The following is a 5,871-nucleotide window of genomic DNA, read 5'->3' as shown; positions in this document are numbered from 1 at the left end:
ACAGATTGATTTATCTGATGAAGTAAAGAAGAGAATCAAAGTTAAGATGCACTGTCTCTTTCTCCTTCTTATATTCATGTCTATAATCAAAGAAGAAATATTCTCCATACAATGGTGATTTTAACAACCGTCAAGGGTCGTCATAGATCTCTCTAGTTTCTGCAGTAATAGCTAGTTTTGTGATACAATCATCAGAAAGCTGCCATTTTTCATCACGTGATACCAATGGAATGCAATTGAACTTTGCAATTATTGCTCAAAGGTCAACCGTGTCCTACCTCCTCTGGTTCTAACCTTATAGCCACGCCAGCACCTTCGAGCCACACCTCGAAGGCAAGATGGAGCATATCTGTGCTGGATCTCCTGGATCTATAGGTCTATACTGATTAGTCTACTAGAGTAGCGTCAACACACAGCCACTATTTTTAAGTAATTTAAGGTTCTAAAGTAGTTTGAGTGTTGCAAAACAACTATATTGCATGTATTGTTGCTGCATGAACTTGAGTAGAACTGCTTGTCAACACATCATTATGTATACGTAGCTACAGTCATAGATCTACATAATACTGGTGTTTCCAACTTCCATTTAGCTGTTTCATTAATTATAATACTAACCATGTAGTCTTGCCCCATCTACGCCAAATTATGAAATATTAATTATAATTAATTTATAGCATCTTAATAGTCTAGTACCTGCATGTTGTAGTATCTTAATAGACAACAGATTTCAGTTTGTTTACTGTAGTGTAGATTAAGATTTGCACTTGCATGCTGAGAAACAAAGTATTATATAGCAACATGTATGAGTGCATGGGTGTCTTGTATTTGTGTTGTGGACTGACATGGGAATGCATTACAACGTATATCGCTATTATATGGAAATGTATATCAGGTAAATCTATTAATACTATTACTATTACTGTGTAGCCTTTAAGCAATATGTAATTATTCACAAAGCATGCTAAGTAAGCTAAACAACATTCTTCATGAGTTGACAAGCACATGTACCGGTATGTACGTGTACACATTTGTACATGTATATGGCATTTGGAGCAACTTCAAAAATTCCTAAAAAATCTAATTCTGATCAGAATCAGCTTAAACTTTCTATGCAAACTAGGAACATGTATATGCATCAGAAAAACTTGTAAAGGTGTTGAATTCTCTCTTAGATATTTTTGATGAAATTTGACCGAAGACGTGTACTATAATACAAGTTATTTTGTCTTAATTTTGAGCAACTTGATAAATTCATTTAAAGTCCAAATTTGATGGGAATCAGCTCAAACTTTTGACACAACATAAGAGCATGTATAGGTATCAGAAAATAATACAAAAAATGAAATTCACTTTTAGTAGTTTTTGACATACATGTAATACACCTTATAGTATAGCACAGGATGTTTTGTCCAGCTTTGGATCAGTTTAAAACCTACCATCAAAATGCTGAGCACTATGCCAAAGACATGTGAAAAACCCCCTAGGCAACATTTCATTTCTTTCCCTTAGTGTGCAATGTCTTTGTCTGCATGTGTGGTCTTATTTGATCTCCATTTGCCTCTCTCTTTTCCCCTAGCTCTTAAATGCACTACATACAATCTTTAGCAATCTCCCTGAATATACTATATAGTCTATTCTCTTACCCTCTCTTTACGGCTTTACTATTCTACATGTCTCTTTCTCTACAGCTTTCTCATCCTTGCTCCTGTATGACCCTATCCTACATTCCTTCCTCTCTACCTTCCTTTCTACATCTGCATGTGTAATATGTTTACATTTAGCACATGCATATCAAGAATGCATGCCACACACAGGCCTACATGTATGCCACTGATTCATTAAAGTAGAGCTTATGTAATAAAGTAATTGCCAATGCCCTTATACGCACTGAATAGCATTACAGCTTCCCCATTATATACTCATGATTAGAGTCATCATTGCTCTTTAATCTGATTAACCATTACAATTCACTACCTCTCTCTCTTTGACATTTTTCTTTCTCTATCTGTGTAGTGTCTCTGTCACTCTCGAGCTTAGGATTTATGCTTACTAAAAGTATCAATTGTATTTCATTCAAGTAAGGTCACTTGTATATCTTTCCATTTTATGTTTCTCTGTATGATTATTGTCTAATTCAAGTTACAAGCTATGTAGTATCAAGAACACAGGACTATACATGCATGACCAAATATTGTTGTATTGTTGTATGCTATTTTTTGATTTTTAATTTTTAAAAGTCACAATTTTTAAAAGTGAATTTCATTTTTTCTATTATTTTCTGATACCTATACATGCTCTTATGTTGTGTCAAAAGTTTGAGCTGATTCCCATCAAATTTGGACTTTAAATAAATTTATCAAGTTGCTCAAAATTAAGACAAAATAACTTGTACTATAGTACACGTCTTCGGTCAAATTTCATCAAAAATATCTAAGAGAGAATTCAACACCTTTACAAGTTTTTCTGATGCATATACATGTTCCTAGTTTGCATAGAAAGTTTAAGCTGATTCTGATCAGAATTAGATTTTTTAGGAATTTTTGAAGTTGCTCCAAATGCCATATACATGTACAAATGTGTACACGTACATACCGGTACATGTACTTGTCAACTCATGAAGAATGTTGTTTAGCTTACTTAGCATGCTTTGTGAATAATTACATATTGCTTAAAGGCTACACAGTAATAGTAATAGTATTAATAGATTTACCTGATATACATTTCCATATAATAGCGATATACGTTGTAATGCATTCCCATGTCAGTCCACAACACAAATACAAGACACCCATGCACTCATACATGTTGCTATATAATACTTTGTTTCTCAGCATGCAAGTGCAAATCTTAATCTACACTACAGTAAACAAACTGAAATCTGTTGTCTATTAAGATACTACAACATGCAGGTACTAGACTATTAAGATGCTATAAATTAATTATAATTAATATTTCATAATTTGGCGTAGATGGGGCAAGACTACATGGTTAGTATTATAATTAATGAAACAGCTAAATGGAAGTTGGAAACACCAGTATTATGTAGATCTATGACTGTAGCTACGTATACATAATGATGTGTTGACAAGCAGTTCTACTCAAGTTCATGCAGCAACAATACATGCAATAGTTGTTTTGCAACACTCAAACTACTTTAGAACCTTAAATTACTTAAAAATAGTGGCTGTGTGTTGACGCTACTCTAGTAGACTAATCAGTATAGACCTATAGACCCAGGAGATCCAGCACAGATATGCTCCATCTTGCCTTCGAGGTGTGGCTCGAAGGTGCTGGCGTGGCTATAAGGTTAGAACTATTGCAGTATTGGCAATGGAGAACGTTTTTATATTTTTCCCATTTATTGTCATTTAGAGCAATGGTTTAAATGGAGTTAATCAGCAGGGGCCATCCTTGCTTGGGTTGACCGCCCACGCACCCACTGCATGGCATGGGCAGTATGCAAATGTAGCGACCCACTTGTACGCCCACGTGGGTGACCAGCATCATCCGGCATTCACTTAGGATCTCAAGCATGGAAGAAGCACCTCCAATTGTTCTTATCTACAGGCGAATGGGAAGAAGAACAAGAGAGAATTTCTCTCTCGTTCTTCTTCCCATTTGCCCGTGTCATCAGTTCGTCATTCACCCGTCTTCAATTAAGATGACTACGTCCGTCCCATCACCCGCAACGTCTACTGTTGATTCATCGATACGGGCGTTACTAGAATGCGGATCAGTGCGGATTGCTGCGGATCGTTCCGCACGGTGAACCAAGCGGTCGTCCCTAAAAAGCGGACCGGACCGGACCAACGGACCCGAAAAGACTAATTTACGGACCGAGCGACGGACCCGATACAAACTAATTTATTGACCCGACCAAGGGACCCGAAAAGACTAAAGTACGGACTCTGCGTTAATGATCACGGACCTGACCGACCTAGAGCATAGATATCTATGCTAGCATCAGTATTTATGATGCTAGCAAACTCCATGATGGCCTAGACAACATGCAGAACTTCAGTGAAAAATATAATTTTTATCTATGGAGATAGATCTACTATCAGTTGAGTAATAATACAATGCAGTGAAGCCGTAGTTTATTGATAAAGTCTGTAATATCAACTTGAATTAATTTTACACTTGTTCAAAACTAATAATAATATTATATCTAGTAGACTATAATAATCAATTGTTATATTCATGCATCAGCAATTTATGTATTAATTAATTTATTTAAACTTGACAGTGACCGGCAATGAGAATAGAGTTAAGAGGCTAGATAAAAAGAAACACCAAAGGCCTGACCAAGGAAACATGGCCAGCCAGAAAGAAAAAGAAAAAAGATGAGAAAAGAAAGAAAAAGAAACAAAAAAACTAATAAGAAAAAGTAAAAATACAATCAAAATTAAAACGGTAGTAATGATGATAATAATGATGATAATTAACTGAATCTAATGCAAAATAAATCAACATAAATAATAATAATACTGGAACTGATCCCAAAAGTAGTTCTTGTTTATGTTATGTAGTAAAAATTTTAATAATCTTTATAGCAATGATGTTAGTGAGAATAAGCTAGTGAATAATACCAAGCCTCGGAGTAAGCTTAACTACTAAATGGATAAATAAATAATTATTAGCAGAATAAATAGTTAATAAATATACCAGTCTAAACAGAAGTTTACAAAAAAATACAGCACAGTGGTATTACTCAGTAGTATAATGTCAGAGGCTGGAGATCTTGAGTGATTAGTATTGACAGTACAGATTATACCAATTAACTGCATGAACACTTGTAATATCTTTTTATTGTGTAGTTCACTTATGCAGTGATAGATGATAAGTACCAAAGTTTTTGTGTTATTGTTATTTAAAATTCTGAATAATTATTATGAATTAAAGGTGCATGTAAATTCTTGAATATAATCATTACAAATATCTGGGCCATATTTCAGTGGTATCCATCTTTATTGCATGCATACATTTCACATACACTGCATGTTATGTTATCAAGTATAGACTTAAATTTTTAAAGTTATTCATGCATAAAATGATCAACCACAATAATTGTACCAACACATGTGGTCATTGACAAATTTAAGAAGTTGTAATTATTATTACATATCTAATTTGTAACCGTTTTTCCCGGTACTGAATTTAGAACAAGATTTGCTTGCCATATTAAGCTGTACAGTGACACAAATAAGTAAGAGATATTTAAACCATTTGTAGACTAGTCACTGCACAACATCCAAGTTCAGTACTCAGAACCAGGCTCAGGCTGTATACAGTTGCTTCATGAATAAATTTGTTAAATTCACAATATCTGAAGGTTTGGGCTTATATCTAACCGAGAAGCAGGATTTCAGCAAGAGTAAATCTTGACCTAAGCATTAGCTATAATTTTTAGCATCTGTAAGATTACCGGTATAGTGAGCAAAGTGGTCCGCAAAATAGAAATGTCGCGGACCATTCGGGTCCGTAAAACAGATTTGTCGCCGACCATGGTCCGTTGGTCCGGTCCGGTCCGTTTTTTAGGGACGACCGAACCAAGCACGTGAACGCGCGGAACGTGCACGGGCGTGTGCCTAGAATGCGGATCAACTCCCAAGAATTCAGAATATACACCATAACTTCCCGCGGATCAGTCCTCTTGTTCTTCTATTCCATTCAATCTTTATTTGTTGCAATTTTTAACTCTTTATAAAGTAAAAATAACTATTTTTAACTCAGTGTAATAATTTTAAACTTTGAATGTACGAGATTTCAGTGATCATATCAAAAGCCTTCAGTCATTGGTCATAGAATAAATTATACTGCATCTAGATCTAGTTGCAATGAAATGAGTTACAATCTGCATTGAAAACAAAC

General features: G+C 35.0%; 1 long non-coding RNA gene across 1 annotated transcript; it reads right to left on the bottom strand.

Moving 5' to 3' along the window:
* Window positions 1-4,100: 4,100 nt before the first annotated feature.
* Window positions 4,101-4,701, bottom strand: LOC109581985 (uncharacterized). Its single transcript, XR_002184843.1, has 2 exons — window positions 4,666-4,701; window positions 4,101-4,613 (listed from the first exon to the last, which is right to left on the bottom strand). It is a non-coding gene; the product is annotated as an uncharacterized LOC109581985 (long non-coding RNA).
* Between the last annotated feature and the right edge of the window lie 1,170 nt (window positions 4,702-5,871).

This window comes from Amphimedon queenslandica, unplaced genomic scaffold (genome assembly GCF_000090795.2).
Source record: "Amphimedon queenslandica unplaced genomic scaffold, v1.1 AMPQUscaffold_13407, whole genome shotgun sequence".
Lineage (NCBI taxonomy): Eukaryota > Metazoa > Porifera > Demospongiae > Haplosclerida > Niphatidae > Amphimedon > Amphimedon queenslandica.
This window is presented reverse-complemented; position numbering and strand designations above follow the sequence as displayed.